This window comes from Rhinolophus sinicus, linkage group LG01 (assembly GCF_036562045.2).
Source record: "Rhinolophus sinicus isolate RSC01 linkage group LG01, ASM3656204v1, whole genome shotgun sequence".
Taxonomy (NCBI): domain Eukaryota; kingdom Metazoa; phylum Chordata; class Mammalia; order Chiroptera; family Rhinolophidae; genus Rhinolophus; species Rhinolophus sinicus.
This window is the reverse complement of record NC_133751.1, coordinates 45,533,273-45,555,803: the sequence shown is the minus strand read 5'-3', so window position 1 is coordinate 45,555,803 and position 22,531 is coordinate 45,533,273. Positions and strand designations below refer to the sequence as shown.

The 22,531-nt window shown below is 36.2% G+C and overlaps 1 long non-coding RNA gene and 1 other non-coding gene across 2 annotated transcripts in view; both read right to left on the bottom strand.

The window, feature by feature from the left end:
• LOC109450257 (uncharacterized) overlaps positions 1–22,531 on the bottom strand; it is a 641,742-nt gene that overhangs the window by 611,391 nt on the left and 7,820 nt on the right. The window lies entirely within an intron of this gene.
• Positions 4,351–4,511, bottom strand: LOC141568079 (U1 spliceosomal RNA). Its single transcript, XR_012491085.1, has one exon. It is a non-coding gene; the product is annotated as a U1 spliceosomal RNA (small nuclear RNA).

The following is a 22,531-nucleotide window of genomic DNA, read 5'->3' as shown; positions in this document are numbered from 1 at the left end:
TTTAGAGGGTATTACGCTAAGTGAAATAAGTCAGAGAAAAGCAAATGCCATGTGATTTCACTTATATGTGGAATCTAAAAAACAAAATAAATGAACAAACAAAACAGAAACAAAATCATAGATACAGAGAACAAATTGATTGTTGCCATATGGGAGGGGTTTGGGAAGAATGGGTAAAAGAGATTAAGAAGTACAAATCACCAGTTATAAAAATAATCATGAGGATGTAAAGTACAGCATAGGGAATATAGTCAGTACTATTGTAATAACTATGTACAGAGTCAGATGGGTACCAGACGTAAGGTTATCACTTTGCAAGGTATATAAATGTCTAATCATTATGATGTATACCTGGAACTAATATAATATTGTATGTCAACTCTAATTTTAAAAGAAATTTTAAAAAATGTAAAAAGATATTCCAAAGAGTTAAGTGTGAGAATGTTCTCTGTAGCATTATTTATAATAGCTGAAATTTTGGAAATAATCTAAATGCCTGCATTCAAGTTTCTTTAGGTTGTAAGTGACCAAGAACTCAACTTAAAAGGGTATAACAAAAACAAAATATAATTGGCTCTTTTGACTGAAAAATCCCCAAGAGAGTCAGGATTTAGGGCTGTTTTTGGTTCCAACAATGTCACCAGAATCCATCTTTTGAGTTGCCTTATTCTGAGGGTCAGATTCATCTTCTAACTGGCCAACTTAATGGTTCTCATTTGACCATCACCAAAATCCAAAGCATGAAAATATTCTCTTCCCAGAAGTTCTGACAAATATCTTCTTGCATCATACTAGTCCTAATGTGGTGACATATCCAACCTGAACCTAACCATATGGCTTTGCTAGAGCAATCTCACCCAAAATATATGGCTAAAAATTGGGTAATGGGAGTTTGCCAAAGAAATGTGGGATACAATTACCACTAAGAGGGAAAATTGATTCTAGGCAATAGACATAATTATCTACTATGATGTCCAGTGATAAGCCATTGCTTAAATATATTATGATAAATCTATTAAGATTACGTTGAAGGATATTTTTACATGGAAAGTTTTCATAATATATTGTTAAGATAGGGGAAAAGCAGTCACTAATAGCAAATAATTACAACAAAATATTATTGTAGTTACCTTGGCAGGGGTTCATAAATCCTCTGAACTTGTAAGCTAAATTTTGTGTATAGTCATTCAGTATGCATAGCCTGCATAGCATTCACCTGGTTCTCAAAGGGTTATAGTTCCCAAAAAAGGGTAATAATGAATGAACAGGGCCCCTTTGTAATTTTCAAGATGAGGAAACTAAGGTTCAGAGAGGTTAAGTGTCCTCCTCAAGGTCACAGCAGTCTGCTAATGACAAAACATGGTAAGAATCCCAGTCTTCTGGGTACATATGTCTTTATGGATAAATGTTTTCAGAAATTTGGGGTAGAAAGATACGCAGGAGAGGAATTGCTGGGTCATATGGTAATTCTATTCTTATATCTTGAGGAAACTCCATACTGTTTGCCATAGCAGCTGTACTAATTTATCTTCCTACAAACAGTGTATAAGCATTCCTTTTTCTCCACAGCCTCTCCAACACTTGTTATTATTTGTCTTGAAGACAGCCATTCTAACAGGTGTGATGTGATATCTCATTGCAGCATTATTTATAGTGTCCAAGACATGGAAATAATAAAGTGTCCTTTGATAGATGCTTGGATAAAGAAGATGTGGTATATATACACAATGGAACACTACTGTGCTATAAGAAAAGATGAAATACTGCCATGTGGGACAACATGGATGAATCTTGAGATTATTATGCTAAGTGAAAATAGTCAGACAGTAAAAGTCAAGAACCATATGATTTCACTGATACGTGGGATATAAAACTGAAAGCAACAAAGGAACAAGCCAAACAAATAAACAAAAACTCATAGACATAGACAACAGTTTAGTGGTTACTAGAGAGTAAGGGGGTCAGGGGGATGGTAGAAGAGGGTAAAGGGGATGGAAGGAGAACTGACTCTGAGTAGTCAACACATAATGCCATATATAGATGATGTATTGTAGAATTATACACTTGAAACCTATGTAGTTTTATTAATCATTGTCACCTCAATAAATTTTAATTAAAAAAAAAAGAATCCCAGTTTTCTGATCTCTGAACAGATGTTCTTTCCACTTTGCCATGCTGCCTTAACTTAGCTTGCTGGGCAGTATGGCCCAGGTTGCAAATCCTTGCAAATTAAAATTCTAGAAGTTGAGAACTGGATAAATTAATCTATGTTCAATGTATTACAGAAGTTAAGAAGTTCATAATACAAAAAAAACTTTCTCAAAGTTGGATCCATGAACCTCTTAGAAATGTGCCACAGACTTATTCCCAAGGGTCAACAAGTTCCTTATAGGAGTGTTTTCTTTTATAACAATCTAAAATTAATATTCTAAATCATCTTGATGACTCCTAGTAGAATATAAGCTCTGTGAGGGCAGAACCTTTTGCTTTTTTATTCACTCTGCCTAGAACAGGGCCTGATACATAGAAGTACTGGCATCTGAATTATTAATGAACAAACCAGTAACTAATTTCTGTAACACGACTTTAGTGTACATGCTTGTGTTACAGTCACACTGACACTAAGTTTTACTGCTTTAATTGTTAAAAACTAAGGAGAAAAGAGAAAGGTAGATTAAGTAAGTAAACTATATACTTGCACTTAGTAGGGGCCAAATAACATCCCAGTTTGCTGTATAAATGAATAAAGGAAATTGGTTAAATAGTTGAGTCATGACATGGTCCTATTAACTAGGTATGCCAAGTTCAAAGAAACCAGCCCCATAACAGATAAGATTAAATGAGATTATCAAAGATTATTTGGTTTCAGCAAAACATCATTCAGCTTACTAAATTTTTGGTTTTGTTTATGTTTATCAATTTCCTTCAATACTGTAGAAGTTACAAGCATTAGAAATCTATGCCCAATTTTATGTGCTTAAGTATTTACATAATTTACAGTAAATAATTTAAGTCAACATCAGGAGTCTGAAATAGTTTTTCCTCTAAAAGTTGTCTTTATATTATTGAAGTTTTTCAAAACCAATAAAGTAATGTAAATGTGGATCAAGAATTAGGAATTCAAATCAGTTTGGTAAAAGGCTTACTGTATAACCCTCACTGAGTTTTATGGAACTACTGTGGTTCCATTTTCATTCATAAAAGTGGGATTAACTTGAAAAGTATTCAGCAGAATAATTTTATTAATCATAAATTTAAGAATCTGAAATAACCTGGAAAAACATTCAGTCTGACAAATGAGGTAGCTCAGAGGCATTACAGTGACTTGCCCAAGGTCACCTAATAAGTCATGGTAGGAGTGGGTTGAGATTCTAGATCTAATCGTTGCCTCCAATGAAAAATGCCACACACTGTAAAAATACCTTTTAATGGTAATGATGCTTTAACTCAACAGCCTATTGTTCTTAAATTGATTCCTGGGCACTATTCTTGTTACGTTTTTTTAAGTACAAAGAAAAGCAGCATACCATTCTGGATTTATACAATCAGATTTGAGGGCTGACATTATTGTAATTGCTTGGTCCTTGAGTCAACTGGCAGTGAATCAACCATTAACATGAAAAGCATGTAAGGAAGCAGGAAGATCTTGGCAAAGCATAAATGTACTTAGGAAGAAAAGCCAAATTTGAACCTATCAACCTTGGCAGTTTTCCTTTAAGAGAGCACAGAAAAGCCACAGTGGCCTTGGAAATTAAAACTGTGTCCTAAATGAATGAGGGAGGCTGCAAATATGAGGAGCTGAGGAAAGAATAATAAGCAGTTGAAGCCTCTATACACCAGTCAGGGTTTTTAAGATACATTTGGGATTCCATGTAATAGATGAAGCATTGGAATGAATAATAAGACCAAACTATAAGAATAATTCTCCTCCTTATCCTAGACTCAGATCAATCAGTGTGACAGTGCACAATTTATATTTAAATGTAAATTTCAAAACTAATTTTGATTTCCAAATAGCAGATGGTAATTCAGTTTGAAACACAGTCAAAAGAAAGATCCATTTAGTTTGCTTAAAAGGTTTTAGCAAACCAGGTGAAAAACAAAGTTCATACTGGTCATGGGTTTCAAAAAGTACACTGGAAACTGTGGACTTCCCATGGACATTCTAATCAATTCAATTCAATCAAAGTCCTAACTAAACCAGAATCCTCTGGTTTCTTGCTGAAATTGTTCTGAAGACTTACAAGATACCCAGTATCAACCCATTCCCATCAGGGTTCCTCTCTAGGAACAGTTCAACAAGTAGACAGTACGCTATACTCTGGCTTTTTTTTTTTTTTTTTTTTTTTTACAGGGAGAGCGAACGCAGTCCCCACTACCACAAATTATGCAGTCGAGTTTCCCACATTTGGGGAAATCGCAGGGGTCAGCACATCCGGAGTGCAATGGATAAGCCTCGCCCTGGGAAAACCACCTTCGTGATCATGGTATCTCCCCTGCCAGGTAAGTATACTCTGGCTTTCTTTACTGGGCATTTCAGGCCTCTCCTTATAGTTGTCATACACCCTAGACTTGCTGGAATGGTCTCAAGCTCAGTTTTTCTATCCCATTATCTAACCATAAGTCCCCATATTTTGGCTAGGGAAATATGATCTCCCTGACTTGGCACAAAAGTGAACCAAAAGGCCCCCTTTGAAGCAGGCCTAAACTTTGGCATTAAAGATGAGTTCCTGGTTAGCATCATGTGGAAGCCAGTTTCTTAGAAAGAGGATCTATAGACAGCAAGGTAACATCTTACTATGAATTTACTGGCCGTGGAGTGAAGAGTACACTCCCATTTCTGAAGACACTGCACTTAACTAGCTTTACCATAACTACAGAAATCTGCTACAGAATGACAATTCTGACACCACTGTCTGAAATATTTGTGTTCAAAGAACATTCTCTAATTGAGGCACTATGGGCACCCACAAACACCATCTATAAGGAAACTGATATTTATAAAACAATTTTATTTCTCCCTGTAAAATAACTCCCATGCATTCTGGATTCTTCATTGCTAACAGAACTTATATTTGTTTCACTTAGGAAGAGAGGTACAAAATCTGTAAACTTTAACTTTTTTATCACTTCTTTGTTTTTAAAGCGGCCTAGTAATTAGTTGGAAATATTCAGTTGATTGCTTCCAAGTGACAAGCTTTTCTTTTCGTTAGCAAGAAAGCAAATCCAAGGAGAACTCTAGTTTATAATTATCACTTAGCCAGCCAGGAGTGGCCAGTGACACTCACAATTCAGGTATTTTCTCTGGGAAGCTGATTTTTAATCTTTTTTTATAGTATTTATTTACTTATTTTCAATTACAGTTGACATTCAATATTATTTTATACTAGTTTCAGGTGTACAGCATAGCGATTAGACATCTGTATAATTTACGAAGTGATTTTCCCCCACCTCGATTTAGTCTAGTACCCACCTGTCACTATACATAGTTATCACAATATTATTGATTATATTCCCTATGCTGTACTTATATCACCTTGACTATTTCATAACTACCAATTTGTACTTCTTACTCCCCTCACTTTCACCCAACCTCCCAACCCCCATCCCATTAGCAACCATCAGTTTGTTCTCTGTATCTATGAGTCTCTGTTTTGTTTGTTCATTTGTTTTTCTTCAGATTCCACATATAAGTGAAATCACATGGCATTTGCTTTTCTCTGTCTGATTTATTTCACTTAGCGTAATACCCTCTAGGTCCGTCCATGTTGTCATCATGGCAAGATTTCATTCTTTTTTATGGCCAAGTAATAGTCCGTTGTATATACTGCCTCTTTATCCGGTTGTCTATCAATGGACACTTAGGTTCTTTCTATATCTTGGCTATTGTAAATAATGTTGCAATGAACATAAGGGTGGATACATCTTTTCAAATGAGTGTTTTGGATTTCTTCGGATAAACACCCAGAAGTGGAATTGCTGGGTCATAAGGTAGTTCTATTTTTAATGTTTTGAGGAACCTTCATACTGTTTTCCACAGGGGCTGCACCAACTTACAATCCCACTACATTGCATGAGGGTTCACCTTTCTCCACATCCTCGTCAACACTTGTTGTTTGTTGATTTTTTTATGAAGTGGTATCTCATTGTGGTTTTAATTTGCATTTTCCTGACGTTTAGTCATGTTGAACATCTTCTCATATGTCTATTAGCCATCTGTATGTCCTTTTGGGAGAAATATCTATTTAGGTCCTCTGCCCATTTTTTAATTGGATTATTGGTATTTTTTGGTGTTGAGCATGTGAGTCTTCATAAATTTTGGATATTAACCACTTACAGAATGTATCTTTTTTATTTTTAAATTTTACATGCCTGCCTAGAAGAAACAAGCACAGTCCTCCTTGATCTCAGGTACGTCACAACACCAAGAAGATGCTCTTCTGCACTCTGAGGGGAATTGTGTCCCCCAAAATTATTGAATTTTGGTGAGTGCATTGTGGCATATTATCTTACTCAGCTGAAATTCCCCACCCCACCCCTGGCTCAGGTGGCAACCATGAAGACAATGTCCCAGATTCCTGGTGCAGGTTGCTAGGGCTAGAGGTAGCAATATGGACCTGTTCTCAAAAAATTGTGGTTGTATAATTTGACCTACCTCGTGCCTCCCTGAGTGATCAGCTTAGGGGCGTGTCTACTCTCTCCTTATCCCCACTCACTATGGAGCTTTCTCAGGGCTTAAGAGTAGAGTGGTGGGAATATAAAATTGTACAGCTCCTTTGGGAAACATTTGGCATTTCCTCAAAAATTTAAACACAGAAGTATAACCAACTATTCCACTCCTAGTTATATATCCTCAAAAACTGAAAAGAAGTATTCAAACAAAAAGTTGTATGTGATGTTTGCAGCAGCACTATTCACAATAGCAGAAGGTAGAAATAACCCAAATGCCCATCAACTGATAAATGGATAAATAAAATGTGGCATATTCATATGATGGAATATTCAACCATAAAAAGAATGAAGTACTCATACTTGATACAACATGGGTTAACCTTAAAAATATAATGCTAAATGAAAAAAGTTAAACAGAAAAGGCAACATACTGTATTATTCTATTTATATGAAATATACAGAGTAGGCATTTATGGAGAAAGAATGCAGATTCATGGTTTCCAGGGGATGGGAACATGGGAGACTGGAAAGTGAGTCATCAACTGGTGCAAGTTTCCTTTTAAAGTGAAGAAAATGTTCTGGAACTAGATATTACACAATACTGTGAATATACTAAGTGCTAATAAACTTTAACATAGTTAAAATGGGGAGTTTTATGAACTTTAGCACAGTTCATTTATTAGTTGTAAACTGATAAACAAATTCAGTAACGTTGCAAAATACAAAATCAATATACAAAAAAAATTTTGTGTTCCTATACACTAATAACAAACTCTAAGAAAGAGAAATTAAGAAAACAATCCCATTTATAATTACATCAAAAAGAATAAAATACTTAGGAATAAATTTAACCAGAGATGAGGAAAGGCCTGTATACTGAAAATTATAAGACATTAAGGAAGGAAATTAAAGAAGACAGAAATAAGTGTAATGATATTCTGTCTTCATGAATTAGAAGAATTAATATTGTTAAAACATCCATGCTACCAAAAGCAATCTACAAATTCAATGCAGTCCCTATCAAAATTCCAATGGTATTTTTCATAAAATTTGTATGGAACCACAAAAGACGCTGAATAGCCAAAATTTGGGAACAAAGAACGAAGCTGGAATAATATCATGCTCCCTGATTTCAAACTCTATTATAAAGTTCTAATAATTAAAACAGTATGGTATTGGCACAAAAACACATAGATCAATGGAACAGAATAGAGAGCTCAGAATATGGTCAATAAATTTATAACAAAGGAATCATGAATATACAATGGGGAAAGGATAGTCTCTTCACTAAACAATGCTGGGGAAACTGGATGGCCTCATAAAAGAATGAAATTGGACCAGTATCTCACACCATACACAAAAATGAACTCAAAATGAATTAAATACTTGAACATAAGACCTGTAACCGTAAAACTTCTAGAAGAAAACATAGCACCTTTACATAGGTCTTGGTGATGATGTTTTAAATCTGATACCAAAAGTAAAAGTAACAAAGCAAAGCAAAAATAAACAAGTAGGACTACATCAAACTAAAAAACTTCTACACAGTACAGGAAACCAGCAACAAAATAAAAAGGCAACCTACTGAATGGGAGAAAATATTTGCAAATCACATATCTAATAAGGAGTTAATATCCAAAATATATTTTTAAAACTCATATAACTCAATAGCAAAAAAAGAAATAATCTAATTAGGAAAATGGGCAGAAGATCTGAAGACATTTATCAAAAGAAGACACACAGATGGCCAACAGACACAGGAAATATCACTAATAATAAGAGACATGTAAATCAAACCACAATAAGATATCACCTCACACCTGTTAGAGAGCTATTATCAAAAAGACAAGAAATAAAAATTGTTGGCAGGGATGTGGAGAAAAGGGAACACTTATATACTATTGGTGGTGATGTAAACTGGTACAGCCACTGTGGAAAACAGTATGGAGGGTCTTCAAAATATTAAAAATAGAATTATCATAAGATCCAGCAATTCTACTTCTGGGTATTTATCTGAAGAAAACAAAAGAAAAAACTGAAAAAGATATATACACCACCAAGTTCACTGCAGCACTATTTACAATAGCTAAGCTGTGGAAACAACCTAAGTGTCTAATAATTAATGAATGGGTAAAGAAATTGTGGTATATATACAATAGATTATTTTTAAGCCATAAAACAGAAAGAAATCTTGCCATTTGTAACAATATGGGTGGACCTCAAGGGAATTATCCTAAGTGAAATAAGTCAGGCAAAGAAAGACAAATATGGTATGATCTCTCTTATATGTGAAAAAAACAAACAAAACAAAACAGAAAAAAACTCACAGATGCAGAGAACAGATTGTTAGTTGCCAGACAGGCAGAGGGTAGAAGGTGGGAAAAACAGATACAGTCAAAAGGTAAAAAAATATACATTTTTTTATTTCAAAAACAACAAAAAAATCCGGGTTTTTTTTTTTTTTAATTGTTTTACTTTTTAGTTTCAGGTATACAAAACAATGTAATAGTTAGACATTTATCATTTATATCCCTCACACAGTGATAACCCCCCATCTACTACCCCTCTGACATCGCATACAGCCATTACATTTCCACTGTCTCTATTCCTAATGCTGTACTCCACTTCTTGTGTGTGTGTGTGTATGTATGTATATATATATATATATATATATATATATATATATATATATATATATATACATACATACATCGGATACCCTACAAAATTTTTACAACAGTATTGATTACATTCCCAAAATTGACTTTCTTCTCCCCATGGCAATATTGTGGTTACCAATTGTGCTTTCTAATCCCCTCACCTTCCCGCTTATCCCCACCCCCCCTCCCATCTAGCAACCCTCAGTTTTGCTTCTATGTCTCTGAGACTGTTTCTGATAAGTTCGTTCATTTATTCTTTTCTTTAGATTCCACATATAAGTGAGATTGTATGGTATTTGTCTTTCTCTGTCTGACTTATTTCACTTAGCATAATGTTCTCTAGGTCCATACATATTGTTGGTAATGGTAAGAAAAAATCCAGAGTTTTGACAACGTATTTTCCACAATGAAGAAACAAAAAAAAAAACTGCACTTATACTCAGAAGAAAGACAGTAAATGAAGTGTGACCTCAGGATGACTGAGATGTTATAATTGTCAGACAATGATTTTAAGGCAGTTGTAAACAATGCTTAAGGATATAAAGGAAAATATATGTATAATGAATGAAATTATGATAAATCTCAGTAAAAAACAAAAGTTATACAAAAGAAACAAATGAAAACCATTGAGTTAAAAAATATCTGGACAGATATTTCATGTTGATTAATAAGAAAGTTCAATACTGATAAACTGTCAATTCTTCCAAACTTGATCTATAAATTCAATGTAATCACAATACCAGAAAATTATTTTTTGGATATTGACAAACTTATTTGAAAGTTCATATGGAAACACAAAAGACTGAGAATGGCCTTATACGATACTGAAGTAGAAGAGCAAAATCAGAGGATTGACACTACTTGACTTCAAGATTACTATAAAATTACAGTAATTAAGACAGTATAGTATTGGTGAAAGAATAGACAAGTAGATTTATGGAACAGATTAGAGAGCTCAGAAATAGACCCACATTTAGGTAGCCAACTGATCTTTAACAAAAGAGCAAAGGAACAATGGAGAAAAAAATTATCTTTTTAAGAACTGGTGTTAGAACAATTAGCATACAACCATATGCAAAAAAAAAAATGCATCTAGACACAGACCTTAAAGCTTTCAAAAACATTGATTTAAAATGAGTGATAGACCTAAACCTAAAACACAAAGCTATATATAGAATATATGTAGGAGAATATAACATCACAAGAAAAAAACACATCAGTGGAATCTCCATGTAATCCCATACTTCTGAATTTGTGTTCAATACCTCTTTAGTCATAGAAATACGAGAAAAGGAAAAGAGAAAATACTCCTTTTTCTAGTTCAAGTAGGGAAAGTCTATTTCCTTCAGGAAAATACCACCTTACTTCACCATACCATTTCCATAGGTCACTTACTTTTTTAGCTAGTACCCAGGTCTCCTAACTTCCATTCCAATGCTCTTTCCACTCCTGTGTAAGGTGTGTCATTCAAACATGGGCCTGGGAAAATTTAATTTTTGTCAATGCACATAAGCATGCAGACTGGCCTAAGTCACCAACTAGGAAGCCACCTTAATAATCCAGCCAAGAGTTGATGAGAGACTAGATTAAGGCAGTATCAGCAAGGATGAAGGAAAGGGAAGAAAATTCAAACTCACAATTGGCAAAATGTAGTGATTAATTAGATGTGGGGATTGAGGGAAAAGACAACAAGACAGAGCAGACCAGCAGCTGAGTATCACTGACATTCTGTTTAGACCAGAGAGATTGGGTATCAAGAGATTATGGCCATAAAGTCAAAATAGGGATGAGGTAAAAGCACCATGTGTTCGAGTGAGAACACAAAGTTTAAAACTCGTGGTATGGAGATAGAAGGGGGCATAATTCTCATGAAACCACATAGTCACAGATGTGTCCTTTGGGCACAGCTGTAAAGTAGAAGTGCTTAGAAAAAAGAAGACAACCTAGATAAACCAGGACAGTGTGGAATTAATCAGGGGTGGAGGCCACAGTGGCTCCTAAGGAACAGTGTTTTGCCATGACAGACATATGTCTAAGTGACATACTAAGGAAGTGAACCCAACTCAAAGTAAGGGCTGCACGAAACAATGCCCAAAGCTAGGCAATGGGATTTCTGGGAAATTAGCAAAGAGGTCAAGGTCTTAGCAGAGCTGTCCTGGCCAAATTCTGAGCAAGGAACCAGGGCACATTTGGATTCTATGGGCCTGTAGCTAGTGGGGATGTTCCTACCTGAGGTGAGCAGAGATGGTGCGGGGGGGAAAGAGACAAGCAGATCCAAACTTCAGAGTTTCAGAAGTTCTTAACCCTGTTTGTATCATACATCCCATGTGCCTGTCTACTGAAGCCTATGAACTCATTCTCAGAATAAAGTTTTTAAATATGTCAAAGAAAATATACAGCATTATGAAGAAAGTAGATCATACTAAAATAAAGCTATTGAAATTTGTTTTTTAATTTGTAATATATAATAATAAGTACGCATATTTATGAACACATTAAATAAGAAGAATTATTTCAAAATACTGTTTTTAAGTATAAGTACATACAATATTTTAAGATTTATTATAACTTTAATGTACTATAAATATATCTCTGATTTCTACTGGTGACCAAGTTACGAGTACTACTAATATGACTGTGTTTTGTGGCCTACATTCACAATAGAAGGAAATGATACATTTCAATTAGAAGTTAGTAAAAATAAAAATGTAAATTTTTCCCATTTAAATTCACAGACCCTTTGCATGCTGGGAACTCCTGATTAAGGATAAAGCTAAAAACAGAAACCTGCCTGATGGAACGAAGATCTAAGAGAGGAGCTGAGAATGGAGACAGTAAAGAAAATAGACTGGAGCATCAACAGTATAGGCCCAGTCCTAACTTTTGTGGGGCCCTGGGCAACAGTACAAATGGAGGCTCCTAGCTGTGCACAATGCACCATTCAACTCTACCTTGTCTTTCCATGACTACCCTTTTTCCCGCTCAGTGAGAGGCCTCTGCTTGAGGGTTCCCAGTGTGGCCTAGAAAGGGGAACACAGTCTTCAAGTGAGCACATTTGGGCCCCACAAACTCATCACCCATCAGAGAAGCACAGCCAGAATGGAGCCCTCTAAAGCATGGGTCTTAAGGCAGAATCCTGGATGCCAGGATCAAAGGGCATTCCTGAGCAGGCATGTCTTATACTTAGAGTATGTGTGCAATGTATGGCTGCCATTAAAGGGGTTGAAAGGTCAAGGTACTGCTAACTTCTGGAGTTTCGTCTTTGCTCTTATTCTAATATTCTCTAGAAATCTAAATGGAACTATTTTGTTCTTGTCTCATTTTTCATTATATTCTTCATGACCACTTTTCTTTCAGTGTTCAACTCTCTAGCTTGCTCTGCATATCTCTATACACTCCCTGACTGTGACTACATCTACCTCTGATAATCTTAAAATAGCATCTGAAACATTTAAAAGCCATCTCTAATACATGGCCATTTCTTGAGTATTTTAATTCTAGAATATATGTTTTCATAATTCATATATCGGACAGGATTGGAATCTCTGTCTCCTTCCTACCTATGTCCTACCTTATCTTCACCAGAAAGGTGGGACCGGGTTCCCTTTCCCCTTTATCTTTTCATACTGCCCTATGCTCACACCCGGTGGAAAGAAGATAATTTACCATAATAATACATTAACTGTGCACCAAGAGCAGTTTGTCTGATAGGTCTCCACTGTTGAGCCTGGAAACATCCAGGGCAAGCCAGGAGGCTGGTGGGGAGATGGGTAGAATGAGAAGAAGAGAGGAGAGCAAGAGAGAAGCAGACTTCCTACTGCCCCAGGAAGTGAATTCACCACTGTCTGAAAGGTGACTTAAGCAAGGTCAAAAGAAAAGTCTGCAGAAATCATTCAACTCCAAATTTATCCCTGAATCTGCCTGCTGAATGCTTTTCGGTATTTGACACGAAGCCCATTTGTCTAACTATTGCAGTTAGTTTATTATAAACCATATTCCAGTTTATGGAGAAGGAATGATTCAGTTCCTAATTATTTTTCATTTCCTTAACCCTGCAAGTTACTCCTACTCTGCTATCTGCCAGATTCCTTTCAGGTGAGTCAGTGCTTCACTGTTATTTATATTCCATATACACACCCCCTTCGATTTTGAATGATCCAAACCATCTCAACTCAGCGATATGTCCAAGAATAAAGAAGTACATACATAAATAAATATCTTTAAACAATAGAATTTTTATAGTTTATATAAAATCACTATTTTTAACAATATCTTTGTTTCTGCCTCTAAGCTGATGACTGCCAAATTTGAATTTTGCCTACTAAATTTTAACCAGCACTCCATACCATAATCCCAGTTGCCTATTGACTTTTCATTAGATATTTCATTGTCACAGTATCAAATTACTGAAATGGCATGTTATTCCCACAGAATTCCCAGTGCCAAACCTTCTTGTCCCCTTTCTATGTCTCACCTGTCACTGGGAACTAGCAGGGCTTTGCCGGTGCCCGCATTTCAACAAGCCCCTCATTAAAGCAACTCCTTCAGCTTCCGCCTGAAGTTCCTCTCTCTCCGAGAGCTCTCTATACTACAAATCCAAAGTACCAACCTCTCCTCCTCATCTCCCAGCAAATCCAGCCACAACCCTTATGCAATTAATACCCATGACAGTTCATCCCATAAGCCTACATATAAATGTGTTTAGGCCTGCAGTAATAGCAACACCAATCTAGTTCTCTCTCTCTTTCTCTCTCTCTCTCTCCCCTCCCTCCTTATCAACTAAATTCAAAATGCCACATAAGCTTGTCCATTCCATTTATAGAACATGCTATAACAGTTCCCAAGGAAAATTATATCTAAGAGGCCAGAGATCTCTCACTCCCATGTGACTAACGTTCCTCCTCATTGGAAGTAAATGGGATGACTATTGTTTGTCGCTTTTAAGCAAGGTATGCAAGGTTTTCTGTCCATTCCCAGAACATGAGTGATATTTTTGCAACAAAGAGGAAGCACATGTAATTTTTTCTGCACATTCTTTGTTAAAAGCCTTTAATTATTTATAATCAGATTTTGCCAGTTTTTTATATTGCCATAAAGAACAGGGAGACTTTGGATTTCAATGATGATTGACTAAGTAATTCAGATCATCCTACCAACAAAGGAAAACTTAAAAGGATGGATAACGTATATAAAACATTGATCTGGGTGGGTCAGAGAGCTAATAAGATTAAAGACTAACTTGTCTGAGACATTGAAGAAGTCACAAATCCAAAAAGGTTAGCTAAACAATGGCCTTTTACCTTGATGGCATTTGTTAATTCGGGGTGAGGTGCCTGCAATACTAAAGAATACTTTATTGACAAGCTTATGCAGCAAGGATGACAAAACGGAGTCTAGGCCTCCCAATGATAAGGACTCTAGTAAAGCCTCCATCTTAGTAGTGGCACTCCCAAAGAGCCATACCCTGTGAACTGGGAAAACGAGAATGAAATCCCTGCTTCAAGTCATCTGAATAGGCCAGAAAATACCAGTCTCTGAAGTTGGATTAATATGAACCCAAAGGTTAGTGCTTGTAGAGATGCTGGGGGGGGGGGGGGGAAATCCCCTCTGGAAGAAGGTAACCTCTTTCAAGTTCCTAAATAATGTTTCAAATAAAATGTCCAGCAGAAAATCAAGTATAAGCAGATACAAGAGGAGGCCAGACAACATGAACAAGAAAGTATAAACAACAAACAAGAGACATAGATTAGATATGAACTTAGCTATGCTTTTTTTATTGAAAAGATGGAAAATTTTGTCAGTGAGCTAAAAACTATACACAGTGACTGGGAAATTTATAAAGAGCCAAACAGAAATTCTAGAATTGAAGAAGATAAGATTCCAAATTAAGAACTCAATTGATGTGTTTAATTGCACATTAAACTCAGCTAAAGAGAGACTTTGTAAGGAAAAAAAAACACCACCTTTCAGAATACAGCAGAGAAATAGAAAAGAATGGATAAAACAGAATTCAGAGTGGGAGCCAAAAATTATTTGACCCTCACTCCGTCAAAAGGTAGAGCCTAATTCCTCTCCCCTAGAGTATGGTCTGGCTTTATTAAATCGCTTCTAATAAACAGAATATGGCTCTCTACGTAAGATTTCTTTCTTCTTTATGGCCGCGTAATACTCCATTGTATAAATGTACCACAGTTTCTTAATCCAGTTGTCTCCCGATGGGCATTTCTGTTGTTTTCATGTTTTGGCTATTGTGTATAGTGCTGCAATAAACGTAGGGGTGCATAAATTTTTTTGAATTACGAGTTTTGGATTTCTCCAGATAGATACCTAGGGGGAAATTGCTGGATCATAAGGTAGTTCCATTTTCAGATTTTTTAGATACCTCCATACTGTTTTCCATAGTGGCTGCACCAATCTGCAATCCCACCAACAGTGCACAAGTGTTCCCTTTTCTCCACATCCTTGCCAGCACTTGGCTACTAGATGGGAGGGGGATGGTGATAAGGGGGAAGGTGAGGAGATTAGAAAACAGCTAGTAACCACAAGATGGCCACGGAGTTACGAAAATCAATTTGGGGAATGTAATAAATAATGTTGTAAAGATTTTGTAGGGTATCCGATGGACACTTGTCTTGTTAGGGAGACCACCTCAGGGATGATGTAGATGGCTGATCACTGCACTGTACACCTGAGGCTGAAGCTGAATAATAATGAATGTCAACCACAATTTTATATATATATATATATATATATATATATATATATATATATATATACACACATATATATATATGAAGCGGAGTACAGCATTAGGAATAGAGAGTGGAAATGTAACGGCTCTGTGCGATGTCAGAGGGATAGTGGTTGGGGGCATGGGGTTGTCACTGTGTGAGGGATATAAATGATAAATGTCTAACTATTAACATTGTTTTGTGCACCTGAAACAAATTAAAAAATGTTATAATAAAAAAATCAGAATATGGCATAAGTAACAGAAGGAACAGTGTATGACTTCCAAGACTAAATCACATATGGCACTCAGTCTCTTCCTTACATTCTCTCGTTTCACTTAATCTGGGGAAAGCCAGGTGCCATATAATGAGGACACTCAAGCAGTCTTATGGAACCATCCATGTGGTGAGGAACTGAGGCCTCCTTTAAACAGCCATGTGAGTAAGCCATCTTGAAAGAAATTCCTTCAGCCCCATTCAAACCTTTAGATGACTACGGCTCTGGCCAATATCTTGACTGCAACCTCAGGAGAGAGCCTGCAGGAGAATGATGGTTGCTCCTTAATTTCTGATCTAGAGAAACCGTGAGATAACTAATGTTTATTGTTTTAAGCCATAAGTTTTGGGATAATTTGTCACTCATTTATAGATAACAAAGCAAACAAAAAACTGCAGGATACCAATAGACCTGCACTAAAAAAAATACTAAAAAATGTTTCTTCAGGTGGATGGAATATGATCACAGAGAATGGAAATGGAGAAAAGAAAAACAAAAAGAATGAAAAACAATAGAAATGGTAAATATCTGGATAAATCTTAATGAATATTGGCTGTATAAAATGAAATTTTCATTGTTTAAAATACATATATAATTAAAATACATGACAAAAATAACCCAAAATGTAGAAAGGGGAAAAGTCTTTTAGGAAAGGGCAAAAGTGTTAATTTATATTAGATTTCAATAAGTTGAAGATTTATGCTGTCCTATCAAGAGTAGCCATTAGAATTGTAAAAGAATATAATTGATAAGTAATAGAGGAGCAGAAATGGAATTTAAAAAACAAAATACTTGACTAATACAAAAGAAGGCAAGAAAGGAGGGCAAAGAGAACATGGAATAGGAGGGTCAAATAGAAAACAAAACACAATTAATGTTATTACATATAAGTAGAGTAAACAGACAAATCAAAAGACTAAGATCATCAGATTGTATTTTTAAAAATCCTGAAGTTTATGCTGCTTACAAGAGTAGATCGAATATAAAGAAGAGTGAAATTATATGAAAAGATACAACATGCAAAAGCTAACCAAAAAAAAAAAGGTTTAGCATGCTAAGATCAGGAAAGAAAACTTTAAGGCAATAAGTATTACTAGCGATAAAAAAAAAAAATTCATAAGGATATGAAGTCAATCCAACAACAGGCTATAATTCTGAATTTCTATGTATGCCCACATAGCTTCCAAACACATAAAGCAAAAATCAAAAGAACTAAAACCTGAAATAGAGAAATCCACAATTATAGTGGAAGAAATATTTATTAAAAGTGACCACATCCTGGGTGGCCGGATGGCTCAGTTGGTTAGAGCGTGAGCTCTCAACAAAAAGGTTGCTGGTTCAATTCCCACATGGGATGGTGGAATTTGCCCCCTGCAACTAAGATTGAAAAAGGTGACTGGACTTGGAGCTGAGCTGCGCCCTCCACAACTAGATTGAAGGACAACTACTTGGAGCTGATGGGCCTTGGAGAAACACACTGTCCCCCAATATTCCCCAATAAAATTTATTTTAAAAGTTGTTTTAAAAAGTGACCATATCCTAAGCCATAAAGCAAGTCTCAAGAAATTTCAAAAAATCAAATAATAGAGAATGTTTTCTGACCCCACTGCAATTTAGCTAAAGTCACTTTTTAAGAAATAACTTAAAATCTCTGTAAGTTTGAAAATGAATAAATTGTTTTCTATATAATCAATGGATCAAAGAAGAAGAAATCACAATAGAAATTAGAAAAATTTGGAATTGAATAAAAATGCTACGTATCAAAATTGGGGGGATGTACGAGGTCTGACAATTAAGTTCACATTCTAAATACACCCCTTGGGAAGCTATGCACTGACGCCAGAGCCTAGTGCACCCTTCAAAACAATTCTGGAACTCTTTTTCTGGAGTGGCCATCAGAGCTGTCATCATATTACCCTTGATGTCCTGAATATCATCAAAATGTCTTCCTTTCAATATTTCCTTTATCTTCGGGTAAAGAAAGAAGTCATTGGGAGCCAGATCAGGTGAGTAGGGGAAGGTGTTCCAATACAGTGATTTGTTTATTGGCTAAAAACTCCCTCACAGACAGTGCCGTGTGAGCTGGTGCATTGTCGTGGTGCAAGAGCCACGAATTGTTGGTGAAAAGTTCAGGTTGTCTAAGTTTTTCACACAGCCTTTTCAACATTTCCAAATAGTAAACTTGGTTAACTCTTTGTCCAGTTGGTACAAATTCATAATGAATAAGCTATTTAAATTGATAAATGTCTAATGAGACTGATCAAGAAATAAGAAAGTCGGCGTAGCTATCCCAAGTGAGGAATGAAGAAGAGTATGTAATTACAGATGATTCAGACACTTCAAATATATTAAGAGTATATTTAAATCACTTTATGATATTAAATTTGGAAATTTAGAGTAAAGGGGAAAATTCTTAAAAATACGTATAACTTACCAAGGAGAAACAGAAAAATTGACATTCCTATAACTATTGAAGAAATTAAATCTATAATTAAAACCTTTACAAAAAGAAAACTCCAGCTCAGAGGTATTTACTAGTGAATTCTACCATATTTTTTAGGAAGACTTAATATCAACTTTTCACATTCTTCCAGAGAATTAAAACAAAAAATAGGGAAAACTGCATGTATAAGTTTCCTATGGCTACAAATTAACACAAACTGGCCTAAACAACAGAAATTTATTTTCTCTCAGTGCTGGAGACCAGTTTAACATCAGTTTCACTGGGCCTGAATCAAAAGCATCAGCAGGGCCACACTCCCACTGGAACTTTTTGAGAGAATTTGTTCTTTGCCTAATCCAGGTTCTGGGGCCTGCTGGCATTCTTGGTTGTGCCACATCACTCCAATCTCTGTCTCCATCTTACAGCGTCGTCTTTTCTTCTGTGTATAACTTCCCTCTGCCTCTCTCTTATAAGGCACATGTGATGGTGTCTTATAGCCCATCTGGATAAACTCTCCACAAGATCCTTAAGTTAATTGTATCTGCAAAGACTCTTTTTCCAAATAAGGCAACATTAATAGAATCCAGGAATTAAAGCATGAATTTCACTTGTGGGGCGGTGGGAGGGGGGCACTTTTCTTGCCTCCCACCCTCCCCAATTCATCTTATGAGGTGAGCATAACTTTGACATCAATACCTGAAAATGACATTATGAAAAAGGAAAATTACAAGCCAATGTTACAAGTGAACAAAGGTACAAACCCTAAATAAATATTAGCAAATCAAATCCAGCAATACATAAAATATACACAGAGGGTGCCGAGCAAATGTATACACATTTTAAGAAAGGAAAACTGTATTAAAATTGTAATACTCAATATATACTGATAACAAAAGATGAATGAATATAAGTCACGTTTGACTTCTGCAATTACAAGAGGTGCTCAAAGTGGTTACCATCAGCATAATTTTAATACAGTTTTTTCCTTTCTTCAAATGTGTATACATTTTTGACACCCGCTGTGTGTGTATGTATATATATGTATATATATATACATATATATGCATGTATATATACATATATATACATATATATGCATATATATATATACACACACACACACACACACATATAAAATGATCCAGTTGAGGAATGCAAAACTGCGTTAACATTAAGAAATCAATATAATTCTCTACGTGAACACTGACAGAAAAGAAGAGGGGAAAAATAGGGAGAAACACACATCTTTATATCTTCAGTGAGACAGAGGAATTATGTTAGATGTCACCTTAGTTTACAATGTTTGTCTCTAAGAAAATTTAATGACAGGAGCCATAATGCCCCAGCACCTCTCTCAAGTAGTAGACCACTGGGTCTGTGGATGCTTGGCGGTATCCCCACCCACCCACCATCAGCGACCTAGAAGTACCAACAAAGCCATAACAACTTTCCTGGAAGACCAGAACTGACATGATGATTGAAAAATCCCATCTTTGGACAGGGCAGGTTATATCTAGGTAATGTCTGGCACTGAATTTTATCAGGAAGAGGAAGAAACCACTGGTCTCTACCTTTAGGTAACTTCAAATTTCCAGGTCATTGAAATAAAATAAAGTCAATGTATTATCTAGTCCAGAGATGCAGGGCAGACTGTTTCAGCAAACCCTAAAATATTACAGTGCAGTAGTTTCCCACCCAAAGCCTATCTAAGCCCCCCCGGACTTTGACAAATTATATAAGCCTTAGCCTGACCCTTGGAGATGAATAGGTATAAGAAGCCGCTATTGTGACAGAAGGATGTTGCAGTTTTCAGGTGTATTGTTTGTGTATTGTAGTGGGAGAGAAAAAAAGATTAGAACCATTGGAACACTGATGAAACAAATACAAAAAAATAAATGCATGGAACAAAAATATAAATACACTTGGGTGGCCGGGTGGCGCAGGTGGTTGGAGCGTTGTGCTCCTAACATGGAGGTCGACAGTTCGATTCCCACATGGGCCAGTGAGCTGCATCCTCTACAGCCAGATTGTGAACAATGGCTCGACCTGGAGCTGAGCTGCCGTGAGCAGCCGACCAGCGACCAGTGAAAACCAACATGGGCCAGTGAGCTGTGTCCTCCACAACTCAACTGAGAACAACAATGGCCTGAATCGAGTTGGGGTGGGTGGGAGGGGTGAGATATTTCTGGACCTTATCACACAAACCAAATCCAAATTAACATTCATGTATTCATTTTCTATTGCTGTATAATAAATTAACAGAAATATATTGGCTTAAAAAACACACACTTATTTTTCACCTCACTAGCTCAGAAGTCTAGGAACATTGTAACAGAGTTCTATGCTCTGGGTCTCACAAGGCTGAAATCAAGGTGTCAGCCAGGGCTCCAATCGCATATGAGGCATGGGGGCCTCTCCCAAGCTCACTGACATTGTTGTCAGAATCCAGTTTTGCAGTTGTAGAACTGAAGCCCCATTTTCTCACTGGCTGTCACCTCCTAGAGGTTTTTCTCAGCTCCTAGAGGCCTTTTAAAATATAGCCACAGAGCCTTTTAAAACATAGCAGCTTACTTCTTCAAAGCAAGCAGGAGAATCTGACTCCCATCTGCTGTGTTGGTGTTCTACATAATGTAACGTAACCATAGGAGTAACTGCTATATCAGCACCCTTGCCATATCATATAATCTGGCTATGACTACCCTCTCAAACCCGCCGCCCATATTCACAGGTACAGCCCACACCCACGAGGACAGAATCATACAGGGAGCACACACCAGTAGCTGGGAACCTTGGGGGCCATCTTAGAATCTGACCTACCACAGTGTGTAGTGTAGAGAAAGAGAATACAAAGGAATGGGAAATCTTGAACAGGTAGAAAGTAACTGGGAGAGGGGAATGAAATAGATTGAGGACTCGTGACAAGAGGAAAAAGAGATGAGCAAATGGCATTGGTGGAGAACTGGGAGAGTTTTCTGTCTGGCAATGGTGCGAGGCAGACAGTAAAAAAGATAAAACAAGGAAAGAGGATCTTAAGGAAATTCTTCTGACTATTAAGAACTTACTCCCTCTTTGGCTATTTTCTTTAGCAACTGCCATAAAATATCTTAATTTCTTTCAACTAATTGTATGTGTAACTGTTTTTGTTTCTTATTTTTATTTTTTTGCTTCACTGTTGTTCATTTTAATGCAAATCTGTGCTCACAATGAAACTCAACATGATCCAACATTATTTTGATTACATTGGAAAGATCAGGCTTAAGATTCAAACAGACCTTAAATCTCTACTCCTTCACTTACTAGCTAAGTTACTTTTTGAAACCACCACCAATTATTAAGCACTATACGCCTATTCTAAACGATGTTGCTTAATTTAGCTTTGATCAAGATATTGCCTCTAGTTGACTGGTTTATCTCCTGCAATCTAGTCAAGTGACAGCTGTGATCACCAGTTTATCTAGATTGACAACAAAATAACTAAATGCAGTTAATTGCTTCATTAAATTCTTTATGTGGTTATGCATATTAAAAACGATATCTATAACTGTCTAAGGCATACAATAAGTGTCAGCTTAGTTTTTATTATTTCTTGTACCCTGGCGAACCAAGTGACAAATATTATTATTAAGTCAATGATCTGAAAAATAGAAAAGTGAAGTTGAGACATATCAGGAGAAAAGCTCATATTAAGATCATGTTTCCCAGCCTAGACTGCAAGCACCACAGGAGCTGAGGTTTCTATGTTGTCTAT